General features: G+C 40.7%; 1 protein-coding gene across 4 annotated transcripts in view; it reads right to left on the reverse strand.

Annotated features, from left to right (window-relative positions):
- Positions 1 to 13,820, reverse strand: part of LOC124592677 (protein timeless) — a 396,167-nt gene that overhangs the window by 334,072 nt on the left and 48,275 nt on the right. For 3 of the 4 annotated variants that reach the window (XM_047131864.1, XM_047131861.1, XM_047131860.1), the window contains exon 2: positions 10,522 to 10,627. The exons of the other annotated variant lie outside the window; for it this stretch is intronic. The gene's annotated coding sequence lies outside the window, so the exon portion shown is untranslated. The remainder of the gene's footprint in view (positions 1 to 10,521; positions 10,628 to 13,820) is intronic. 4 annotated transcript variants of the gene reach the window in all.

Below are 13,820 nucleotides of genomic sequence, written 5' to 3' on the forward strand. Positions count from 1 at the left end.
AGGAATGGCGAGAGGGAGGAGGGGAGGCGAGAAGACGATATCGGCAGCACGCCGTAATATCTACAACAGGCCATATCGCTGAAACACGGCGCTGGACGCTTTTGCGACACAGCCGGTCGCTGGTCTAGCTGTGAGCCTAACCGACACGGCGTCAATTCGGGAACAACTGCATCAATAACGCTGCTTATTTATGCACGTACATTTTCAGTCGGCCTCACAAGGCTGAGTGATGCTGTTGCAGACCATATTGACCCAGAAAAATATTCAATCAGTCACCGGGAATCGACCCATAAACTGACGACACGCTTGCGTACGCTCCCGTGAGATTAACCCAGTCTCCTTGCCCCCCCCCCCCCCCAAACTTCTCATATGAAACTGTCGCCCTGTGATATTGAATAAATTCGCAAATATACCAAAACTGAGACAAACATTATCTGAGAAAAATAACAAAGACTCTGTAATCAATTAATACGATCTACGAATGTAATTGGAATCTGTTTCTTTTTGCAAAAAGATAGCTCTCTCTTCCCTCTAGTTTCTTCGTAGTATAAGAAGCCATTTTGTGGTGAGGCACGAAAACGTGTAAGTTTAATTTAACATTTACCCTAAATATAATCAAATATTACTTAAAAGTGTCGCTAATGTTTTTTGTACCAGCTCCTATATTCATGAAGTGATAGATTTAAATACTTCATGCACATTTTATAGGGGAACACTGGTGCAGAGGTCAGCGCCATTGTCCTAAATGATAACGGCCCAGATTCATAATAAATATCATAGTATTCGCTAATTCTGACAAGTAAAAATAAATGTAAATGTAGGAGATTTTTCTTGATTAGCGGTTCTTCCTTTGAAACAATAAACGCAAACAATATTTCCAGTATTGAATCCTATTTGAGTACATTAAGATCAGTAAATCTTTTCGATCCCCGCTTAACGAAACTGCGATAATTTCCTTAGTCTTGCATTTTTATGGAAGTAAAAATAATTTACAAAAATTCATTATTATAAAACAATTACAGTTATATATTCGGAATTTTGTGTGTTGGTGGTGTCTTTTAATATAAAAACACCGTGTCGGACAAACTAACTGCAGGAAGTACCACAACTTAGTCACTGACGGCCGCGCGGGGTAGCCGCGCGGTGTGGAGCACCATGTCACGGTTCGTGCGGCTCCTCCCGTCGGAGGTTCGAGTCCTCCCTGGGCATGGGTGTGTGTTAGTTTAAGTTAGATCACGCAGTGAGTAGCCTTAGGGACCGATGACCTTAGCGGTTTGGTCCCATAAAAGTCACTGACGTAAATAATTTTCCGGTTGTGAAGCAGGCACAATAACATTAACTCCAACTTTTCCTAATGTACGAGGGTTGGAACTATCTCGAACAAAATAGATACGTGTTTCAAAGTTTTACTGAGCTTCAAAGTAGTCACCAACATTGTGTATAGCTCGTTGCCAGCGATGTGGAAGTCGTAGCCTGCTCTTAAATAGTGCCATTAACAGTTAGAGCGGCGCTGTCTGTTGCTGGACGAATTTGTAGCAGTTCTGAAGCGAATGCCGTGAAGTGCTTCCTTCAGTTTAGAAATCGAGTTGAACTCACGATGGCTTAAGCCAGGGGAGTGCAGTAGGTGGTATAGCACTTAGCAGCCCCATCAGTCAAACAAATCAGTAACAGCTTGCACTGTACGTGCTTGAGCACTGTCCTGCAAAGTGATGGTCAGGCCCTACAGAAGGTATCATCCAATCTGTTTCTAAGCTGGTAGTAGGTTGTGTTCCAAAAATGAAAATCTTTAAAAACATCACTGCACACCCCAAATACGGAATCACAAAAACGACAAACTTTGGACCGAAATCACAAAACTGACAAACCTTAGAACCGGTAGCTGGACTACACGTAACTCACACCAGCTACAAAAGCTCGAAAATGAAAAACCATAGAACTTGTACCTAAGGATTGAAAGTAAAATTAACAAAAATATAGCACAAACATCAAAATGGAAGAAAGAAAATAAACAGCTAGATATAGAGGAACTTCCAGGCAAATGACAACTCGAAGCTAACACGAACAAAATACGAACATGACGAGGAATGAAAATGCTAAGAGGTCAAACTGACAAAATATGCAAAACCAAAGTAAGTGATGAAAAAATTAACAAGAAACACTAAATGCCAGGCCGAATGAGGTACCACTCAAATCAATTCTTTCCCACAACCTTCGCGCAACCGGCTGCAAAATTTTAAAATAAAAAACGCAAATACTATCTCAAATCAAACAGAGAAACCCACACACACAAGACACAACACTCAACCTCTCGCCCTACCATTGTACCCAAAAAATATTAAAACAGAAAAACCTCCGCCTAGAGAAACCAACAAAAAGATACCAAATTCACAGATTACAATAACAGATAAAAAAAAAACAGAAAATAAGAAAAATAAATGAAACCCACCGACACCTAACTAACAAAAGGAGGCCTGTGCATTTGGCTGACCTCATAAAAGCTAGAAATACACAATAACCTTAGGAAATACTCTTCCTCCAACACTATTCTTCCAAATGACCCTTGCAATACTGAATTTCCCTCCTTCCCAGCCCTAAAACAGATTTTACAGCCCCGCCCAAAACCCCTCCATTAGTTTTGTACACGTCTCCGTCTTATAACTTCAAACTGAATGTTATGTTTTACAACAAAACGATAACAACCTGTGTGACTCAACTCTTATATGAAGCAAACTCATCTGACATTACTACTGAACCTTCGACATGTTCTTCAGTCAAAGATGTTAACACTTCTTTGGCACGATTTGAAACCACCCTAAATACAACACTGGCACAATCCTTCCCCAGAAATGATTACTGCAATAACTCAAAGCCCAACTACCTCATGCCCCCTTTCGTCCTCTCTTTTACCAAAATCAAAATTATATTCGTCTACTTCAAGTACAGCCTCTGCCCCCCCCCCCCCCCATTTTAATGATTCCCTGTACTTTAAAAAGGCCCCACAAACTTCTTTACAGAATGAAAACCAGTCAGCAACAGTACGACATGCAAACACTGCATGACAGATTTAGCGAAATATTCGTAGCAAAAATAGTAAGTTAACATGACTAGTACTTCTAAATTTGGCCTCTGTCTTTCGAACTAGGATCCTCTGCGGATAGAATTCCATATATTGTTTCTTCTACAACTACTAAAGTCTGCGACATAAACAAAATAACGTCACACATTATGCTATTCCTCAAAGCCGAAGGGTGGAATCAGCACTAGAACTGATCCCAATTATTATCCGAAATATCACTTTATAGATCATACAGAAGGTCCTTTAGAAGTATAGCCATGTCATCCGCAGTACGTGCTACAACAGACTGCTTTTAAGTATACGAACAGTATAGTCACATCGTTAAATTTCTGTAATAATATAGACCACGACGCATAGACACTGACTGGAGGCATACCTATTAAGAATTTTTTTGTTGGTAATAACGTGTTCCGCCTTTCACGTAACGTTCCAGTAATTGTTTGAATAAAACTTTTTAAAACAAACTTAAAATTATTAAACATTTTCTCCTGGCCCCATACAGATTCCCAAACCTATACAAACAGCCCTGAAAATTTATGCGTATGAATTTTTAATAGCTATAGCAACAGTTGTAAAATTTAAAACGAAAACCGTTGGGTGTATGCAATAGATAACGAATGCATGAATAGTTGGCGCAAGTCACTAACAATTTTATTGTACTGCTAATGATATGAACAGTTGAGTGATTTTTCTCAGCGACAGCTACTCTCTACATTCCTTAAAATTGTTGCATGCGCCCCACGTTTTTCGTTTGAAATTTTACAAGTACTGTCACAGCTATTAAAAATTCACAAGCACGAATTTTGAAAATCACCTGCATGACGCAGCGATAAATAATTTTACACTTTTTAGTTGGATTTAAAAACGTGTAATATTAAAGAGTTTTTTATTTTAACAAGTATTTTCTGCTTTGCTATTGTGTGTGTGGGATTTGTCAATCGATTTTACACATTATGATGAGATTACAACAGGGGTATGTGGTACATATTAGGTTTATTTCAGTTTTTCTTCACATGAGTCACCCAATATATTGCTTCCTCCTACGTGTGTCTTGCGAAAAGACCGTAAAGGTAAAAATTAGAGTTTGAGCTCACACGGAGCCTTATCAGCAGTCGTTCTTACTGCGAAACATTCGCGACTGGAACAGGAAAAGTAAGCAATGGCAGTTGAACGCCAAGCACCCTCCCACACATCACACACGAAAGCAAGTTAATGTATTGTCATCCAATTCTGACCCATGTTGAAAGTTTCAAGTCACTAGCACATCGGGAAAAAGACAGTGGTTGCCCTCAGCCACACACAAGACACGGAAGCGAGTTAAAATCGCATTGTCATCCAGTTTTGACCTATGTTGCAAGTATCAAGTCTCTAGCTCGTCGGGAAGTTATTTGATAATCAACTGCAGAATTTGTACGGAACAAACAGCCATACGGAACAAACAGCCAAGAAAGTGACCTAATAAAAACGTGTTAGGCAGGTACTTCAGAGGTTACTAATGTTCTCGGTTCCACGAAATACACCAAAAGAGCACTTTTTTGTCCCAAAATAAATATGCCCTTATTTTCGCTATAGAACATTTTTATCAGATATTTTAAACTATGACATTGCATGGATTGCTCTTTAGCCTTTTTATTTGCTATTACAAGAAACATACGTTTAATCACAGCACTCTTGAAATGACATAAAACAGCCCTTACTGTTCTCAAGGTAATAGTCCAAAACTGCGTCTGCAGTTTGTTTGTTTTCTTTTGTGAGCATTTCACATTCATAGTACCAATCTTGCAGAACGTTTTCGGGACCTTTTGGATATTTAATAGTAAATTATCTATCTATGAAGCGACACTCTCCCAATTGTTCACTTCAGCACGTTCAGCATAACACAAAACGTTAGTTTTCCTCGACTGGCTGCTGAAGGCCCAGTAACGTCAGACGATTTGCAGTGAAATTCGCAAGCACGGCCTTTGGAACTGACAGATCGAATTACTAATCGTAATTCACTCACAGCAGGACTGTTTACTTACGGAACCATTTGTGAAACACAAAGACAAAAGTAACAATAGCAATTTAATGACTACTCGTGCACAGACAACGAACATATGTACAAGAAAATGAATCATCGTAAATTTTGCTTCTATGCAATAGGCTACTATTTTTAAATGCATCTCTTAACTGTGTATTTGCCACAATAGAAAAGAGATTAAAATCCATCGAGATAGAAATGAAGCTGCAATAGAGACTGTTTGGGTAAGACTCACGAGGACACGCCGAGTGCCATAAGCCGATATCTCAGAAACTTCGCTCAGTGGAAGAGGAGCCAAAATAAACGATCACGTGTCTTGGCTTGCCCGTAGATACTCGACCGTTTCTGAGAAAACGACTGTCAAAGTTTTCCACATAATTTAGATGCCTTTTTAGCACACGCTAGTCGTAGCCGAAACGGTGGCCTCTCACTTTTGCACGCCATGTTCGAAATCCGATTACTGTTTTTATTTATTTTATTTTATTTTTTCGTTTATCTACCCATTTTCTTATCAAGTTAGGGGATACAAGGGCATTATATTAATTGTAAAATTGCAACTGGGTTCACAAGTGTCAAATTTATTATGTAATATATGTGCGTATGGTATTTTCCGGGGTTACAATCTTTTTAAACTCTATATTTTTATATCAAAGTTTAATTTTTATATTTTATTCTTATGTTTATTCACGATGATTTGATGCATTCCCATGGATAACGCGGGTCGTAAAAACATTACAAACATGGAAATTTCGAATACTACGAGCATTGTGAGAAGACAGATCTGCCAGAGTGACATTTCTTCGTATGAATATCGCTCCGGAAAGAAAAGTCCTTAACATTGCTGAAGATTTCACACGTTGGCAGTAATTTTGCGGCAAATGACGCTTAACGGCTTACTTTTCCGAAAAATGTCGCTTGCAGTTGATTACGAATCAAGATGTACTACAGGAACTTCATCGAAAACAATTTTTTCCATCCATTTATTGCCTTTTTCTTCTTTTTTTAAATTCATTCACCAAACGTACAGTTAGTAGACGAATAAGGACAACGTTATTTCATTATACATTGGAACACACTTGTATGATAATCTTCTACGGACACTGGTAGAAAAATGAAAAAAAAACAAAAATAATAATCGGGTTTCGCAAACGGGTCGCAAAAGTCTGATGCCGCGATGTGAGCACTGTGCCACCGCTTCGGTTGAACTACGAGCGTTGGAACTTAAATAGTGGCAAATATTTATTCACAACCGATACAATGTTTGCACCTGTTACTGTCCTTCGAAGTAGTCACCAGCAATGTATAGAACCCGTTGCCAGCGACGTGGACGGCGTAGTATACAGTTATCAGAGCCTGTTCTGTTGATGGTGCGAATGGAGTGGTCTACTGCCTGTCGAATCTCTGGAACAGTTCTGAAGCGAATGCCACGGAGTGGTTTCTTCATCTTCGGAATCAAATCAAAGTCACAAGGACTTAAGTCCGGGGAGTATAGTGGATGGTACAGAACTTCCCAGTCCCATCGACCGAACAGAGCAGCCACAGCTTGCGCTGTATGCGCCCGCGCATTGTCGTGCAAAATGACGCGTGTTGTGCAGAAAGTGTCGCTCCTTATTTCGCAAAGCAGGTCGCATATGATGCTCCAAAAATTAACAGTAATACTTTTCCTTGACGGTCTGCCATGGTGGAACGTAATGCGTTAGGATAACACCATCACAGTCGTACACGAGAATCACCATAACTTTAGACCGCTCCATTCGCACCATCAACAGAACAGGCTCTGTTAGCGGTATACTACGCCTTCCACGTCGCTGGCAACGGGTTCTACACAACGCTGGTGACTACTTTGAAAGACAGTAACAGGTGCAAACATGTAACTCTTCTGTATCGGTTGTGAATAAATAGTTGCCACTATTTAAGTTCCAACCCTCGTATGTACTCGCTAAGAGGTCCATAAAGTACCTCGAAAACTTTGACTACAGTTTTCTCGGAAATGGTCGAATATCTACGGATAAGTTGAGACACTTGTTCGTTTATTTTGGCTCCTCTTCCACTGAGCGAAGTTTCTGGAAAATCAGGTTGTGGCACATGCCGTGATCTCCTCGTCAGTATCAAGAGTGCGCAGAAACTTATAACTGGATCCTTCTATTGACCTACAAACTCATCCCCAGCTGTAATCGAAAATTCTGCAGTGAACTTCATTTCGCTAGTATCTGTGTCCCACAACTATACTGTTATCATTGGAGGAGATTTAATTACCCAACAATCGATTGGGATAATAAGAGTTTCGTAAGAGGTGGACGTGACAAGGCATCCTGCGGAACAATAATAAGTGCCTTGTAGGAAAACTTCCTAGAATAGATTGTTCGGAATCTCTAATAGTAACAAATATACCTGACGTTTTTGAGGATGTCTAAGTTGAAACTGGTATCCGCAAACGGCGAAACATTTCTAACACAAATGATTATCAAAGTACTAATGGCAACAAAATCAAGTAGAAAGATTCGTATGTTCGGCAAACTAGACACTGGGGCTGTAGTATCATGTCTCAATGAGGAAACATTTGGCACTGCATAGAAGCATGTAGAGGAACTGTGGCTCAGGGTTTAAAGAATAGTTGACAATGCACTGGATATCTGAGAACTTACGTACACTCCGTGGTATACAGTCTCTGTAAAGCAACTGGTATGTAAATATTGATTACTGCGCAATAGATGCAAAACAAAGCATACAGCTATAGAGAGACAAATGCTGAATGAAACGCGTCGGTTGTCAAAAGAACAATATGTGAAACTCTCAGTGACTGCCACAGCTAAATCTTATCGAAAGACCTCTAACAAAAGTAAAATTCTGATCATCTGTAAAGGCTGTCAATAACACCAAATTAGAGTTCACTCGTGGATGACATATGAACATAAACTAGTGGTAGCAAAACAAAAAAACAAAAAACAAAATAACTGTCCCAGTTCAGTTCTCGTACCAGTGCAAGGATGCAGATATTAATGTCAGTGGGGTCGAGCAACAGCTGAGATTTCGAAGACAAAATTAGGCACAACGCGCACATGTTTATTTACGTAGTCATCCTTCCCACGCTATATACGTGAATGGAACGGGAAGAAATACAAACGCGAAGCATCCTCTTCTACGTACTTCACAATGGTTTGCAGAGATAATAAGTAAATATAGAACCAACGACCCATGATCAGATGCGGAAGCTGTGTGGATCAGTTATTCTCCAAAAGTTTTCTGTCCTCTTATTTAACAAATACCATGTTACATCAGTTCGCTGTTCTACGTCAGACGAACGAGGTGTATTATCAACAGCAATCGTCAAAAGTCCCACGACAGTAAATACATGATGTCTCGTATTAATGCAGACCCAAGTTTCCTACGAGTATGCTGCTATGCAGTGGACTATTGAACTTCTCAGTTCTTTTCATGCGTACCACACAAATTAATCGACGTAGTCTGCACTGAAAACTGCGAGTGAAGAATTCGAGCAGTATATTCATGAATATCTTCAAGATATTTCACTCGATACTATTTTGTATTTAAAGGGGCAGTGAGAACAATATTGATAACGATAACGCCCGCATACTTTAATTACCCCCTCTTGTTTATTGCAGTTAGTACGAATCAAAGGGAGTGTACCAACTCTCACGGTGAATTTAGAGAGGTAGGGAAAATAGACGTAAGGAGAGGCAGACTTTACTTCTGACGAAATGATACAGCTTGTATGACTTTCGTTGCTCACAACGATTGTCGGTTTCTCTTTGAAGGCTGTGTATGTTCTTAGAGCGTTCCTGGACCCGGACAAAAAGTGGCCTTTCATTTACATCTTTACAATTTGGGACCAACGTTTACTAAGAATACCGCGAGATCCGAGCGAGACGCTGTCATATCTCCTGCTCACTGCGCAGCGAGTTAGCAAAAGCTGATGTCCTGTGAAATCACTTGCAAAACACAGTCAGCTAAAGCTACACAATTAAAAGAGCGGAAAATTCGCATCGGTAGTGTTTTTGTCACAGAACCAGAAAAAAGTAACTAAGTGATCAAAGTCTTGTCTTACACTTTTAATAGGCCTCTATGAAATTATGAACACTGATATTTCACGAAACATACAATATTAAACAAATCAACAACAACTCATTGATTCACTATACCTGTAAAGGGAAAAGACAAAAATAAGGTGGAGGGAGGGACAAGGAGACCAGCAGTAATATTACAGCCATATCTATTCAGAACTTGGGCTACCAGAATTAAACACAGAAGAATGGAAAAGAAAACTCAGGATCTTCTAGATGACGATCAGTTTGGCTTTAGGAAAGTTGAAAGTGCTGTAGAAGCAGTTATGTCATAGCGCTTCGTAGTCGACGTAGAAAGAGCGCTAGGCATTGTAAAACGAGGCAATATGTTCGAAATTCACAGGAAAATGGACGTGGGCTATAGGGAAAGACGGGTAATATACAATTTCTAAAAAGAATAAGAGGTGAAACAGAGTGAAGAGCTCGGATTAAAAAGAGTCTAAGACAGGAATGCAGTTTTTCGTCCTCACTGTTCAGTCTACACATCAAAGAAGTAACGAAGAAAATAAACGAAAGGTTCAGAGTGGGACTAAAATTCTTGGTGAAAGAATATCATTGTGATTCGCTGATGAAAGTGAAGAAGAATTGCAGGATCTGCTGAATGGAAAGAATAAGCGAGCACATCAAAATTGGGACCACAAATTAGACGAAGTGTAGGACTTCTGCTGTCTTGGGAACAAAATAACACATGGTGGGAGAAGCAAGGAGGACATAAAATGCAGACTAGCTCAGGCAAAGACGGCATTTCTGGCCAAAAGAAGTGTACTAGTATCAAATATCAACCTTGAGGAAGACATTTCTGAGAATGTATGTTTGGAGCATAGAATTCTAAGGAAGTGAGTCATGGGCTGTGGGAAAACCGAAAGAGAAAATAATCGAAGCATTTGAGAAGCGGTGATGCAGGAGAATGTTGAAAATTAAGTGGACTGATAAGGTAACACATGCGGAGGCTGTCGGAAGAATGGCTAGGAGAGGAACATTTGAAAAACATTGACCAGAAGCGGGGACCGAATGACAGTTTTAGTAAATCAAGGAATAACTTCCACGGTAGCGGACAGAAGTAAAAACTGAAGGGAAGACTGAGATAGCAACGTTTCAAACAAATAATTAGGGTGTACATTCTAGTCAGACATAAAGAGGTTGGCAGAGGAGAAGAATTGTAGCGGTCCGTATCAAGCCAGTCTGAAGGCTGATGATCAAAAAAAGAACGCAAGGATGGTGCAGGTACGCGTCTATTAGTGGTTGCCTCAGAGCGTCTCCTGCTACCGACTGCGGGTACACAGCGCACCAGTTGAACATTTTGCATTATGACAACACTGTTTTAAGATGAACTGTTTACTTACCGTATATGCTATTATCTTGTATGGGGTAAACTTGGTAAAGATGGCTGGCTGGTTCAGTATTTATTAGAGATCGAGTATCTCTGTCACTTTTCATTTTCTGACAACTCTGTAACACAAAATACAGGGTGCTTTAAAACTAAATTAATTTTAGTAATTTTTAAACATTTGATACAATGTACCAGCGGCAAGGAGCATACACGAGTTTTGTTTCTGTCAGATGGAATCTTCCGAGTATAAGAACAAATTCTTATGAGGTATCGCCATGTAAAATGCGCGGTTATTTGTTTACAGCAATCTTAAATTACGTATACAATATTCTGTCGTAATTGCTTCAATCTTTCCAGAGTTATGCTTTACACGCAGTCCCTTTCCACTGCCATTCACACCTAGAGCTTAAATGCCATCAGCTATCACCAGTCAACCTAGTGACCCCGGAAACAATGGCTGCGATACCAATATAGTTTTACATGTCACACCCTCTACAAATACATTCCACCTCAAAGATTTTAGGGATGTCTTACCCCACCAGTATTATCTTATTCCACAGAGTTAGTCATACATGTACCAAGTTTGGTTGAAATTGCTCTGGAGTTACAGAGCTAAGCTAGAAAACACACACACAACAAAGATGCAAGGTGTGCCAAGTACTGTATAACACAGGCGCTGTGTCTAGCGTAGCATCGTGGGTAGGCTCCGTTCGCCACATAGGCTACAGTCCACTGCTTCTACTTTGTGGCAGATGACGTATCAATTATTCTTATTATTATTGTTGCTGTTATTAATACTAGCTGTAGTGACATTCTATGATAGTTTGGCAATACTGCGGTAATACTGTGGAAAATAAAGAAAAATAGATAGAGTATTCGTAGTTCTGTAAAATATGCAGGATTTTTACAATTCCTATAACAAGCTTCTGGGATTTGTAGAGGGGACGTAGTAGATAAAGTTTTGACAGTAAATCCATATCCGGAAGAGTCCTGTTTGGATGATGTAAAATAATTTGAAAACTGGATTCCTTTAGCATTATTCCTTTCAGATCTCCCGTTTCACAGAACGGACACAGCGGAGACAATAACCCGTATGTTCTCCTCAGGAGCCATGGCTTGTACAATGTTTAGAGTACTCGTCGTTGGGTTCTCTTCTACAAGTTGAAAAAAAAGGAAGAACATTATTGTCTACCGTTATGCATGTTGCAGTTGTTTATGTTCTGTATTCTTTATGTTGTTTCTATTGTACTATCACCTGTTTATACTGTTTTGCGGGAAAATAAACGCAACCTTGCAAAATTTCGGTTTGTTGCTTTAATTTCAGACAGCACTGTAGATTTTTGTGAAAAATATACAGCGTTTTCATTTGAGTGCTTATCAGTTCAGTTTTTCAGTAGTTTTGTCCCACTCTTCCGCTAGTATTGTGATCTATTTTTGTTGGCTGTTTGGTTGATTGGAAGTAAGAGACTAAACAATGATGTTATCAGACCATTGGTCAAGAGTTTGTTCATCCGGAGGTAGTGACATCTACCAGGAATGTGATCGGATGAGGAAGGTACGTAGGAGTGGTCAGACCAAGGCACTGAAGGCAATACTGATACCAGAGCTGGAAAACGATTTACGGGGAAGTAAAAGCATATGGACTGGATCGGTACGTAGGTCAGAGCCGGCAAATGACCTCCGAAGGCTCAGCCATGGCGATAGACGCCCCACCATCGCTATCCACATTCGACCTACCCCGTCAATCAGATTAGGGGCAAAAACAGCTACAGAGTAAAGAATGCCTTCTAGTCAACAGATCCAGGAAAGTAAAAGCGAAAACGCTAAAAATGTAATGGACATCAGTTGGGCCGTCAATAACTAAGCAAGATGAAAAAGTTAAGGCTACACATGGTCATCCCCCCAGGACTTTGCATGCGAAGGGTGGCAGGCCCTCCCTCATCCGTCCCACCCCAGATCCATCAGAGTCAAAGCGTTAAAGAGGGGCTTAGCGCCAACTAAGAAACGTGATGCTACTTCTAAAGCGGAAAACAAATTGCGGCAGAAAAAGAGGCAAACCGCCTCAAAGCAATTGCATCTGACGAAAGGAGAAATGACAGTCAGTAGGCGAAGGAGGCAGGGTCGAGGGCCCCCATATCCCAGCATGTGGCAGGAGACACCCCCAACCACAACCATCCTGCCTCCACTCCGAACGTAGTTTAAAACGTTATAGCTGAGAATAAAAACCATTGTCAAGAAGAAAACGGAAAAACAGTTCAATTATCCATGAGTTGTCCGGTAACATGAGAGGCAAACAATTCTGAAGACCATGCAGAGACAGAAGGAGGGGGCATTCCACCAGGGTATGAGCAACTATCAGTACGGCTCCACGTAAAGTAAAACTATGGGTCAGTCTGGTATGACCAATGCGGACGCGACATACAGCGGTGTATTTCTTCTGGGAGAAGCCGAAGGAAGACTGTATGCTGCAGTAGTTTCCTTGATAGTGCGAGTTAATTAGAGGAAGCAGTAGTCCACCAGATGTTCCATCTCCAGGTGAGCGGAGGCCTTAGCTGCAACCACAAATCAACACCCGACACCGGCGAAGTGAAAAGGGGGGAGGGGGAAGGGAGGTGTGAATAATCGCTCCTCTAGCGTGACTTGGAACCTAAAGAGAAAGGTAACTGAGCAGGCATATGATTGACAGCAAAGAGAAGGTCATGAATAGCAGATATCACAGGGTGACAAGAGCAACATCAGTCAGTGGCTTGGAAATTGCTCATTGAGTCACTACATGCCAAAACGCAGTCAAGTGACAACCCAGTTAATAAAACGGAGGGCTCTATTAATGGCCATCAGCTCCGCCGTAAAAACGCCGTATTTTCCCGGTCACAAATGGTGTTCCTCACCAGCAGGAGATGCAAGAGCCGTCAAAGTAAAATTTTGCAGCACCTGATTGTCTTCAAGAATTTAAAGCAACAGATGCCGAAAGGTCAAGGAGGCGACGGAGACCTGAGGTCATTGACATCGATCGATCTTCATTCGTGGTCTAGGTATCAAATACGGTGGGCTGTGCGAGAAAACATAGAGATTACATTACAAGAAGGAGAGGCAGTGGTCTGTAAGGGGCATCCTATACAGTAATCCTACCCAAAGGTGGGTGTCAGGGGGTCGGTACCCCTCTCATATGCAAAAAGAAATGGAATGATGCCCTTAACATGCAAAATGAATAAGATAAGCTGAATGATCAGAAAATTGTCGAATAGCGATTTCATAGGCAAGCAAGAGTTGATACCGTCGGAGCTGAAGAGGGAGAATAACCACTTCGGCAAA

This window comes from Schistocerca americana, chromosome 2 (genome assembly GCF_021461395.2).
Source record: "Schistocerca americana isolate TAMUIC-IGC-003095 chromosome 2, iqSchAmer2.1, whole genome shotgun sequence".
Classification (NCBI taxonomy): Eukaryota; Metazoa; Arthropoda; class Insecta; order Orthoptera; family Acrididae; genus Schistocerca; species Schistocerca americana.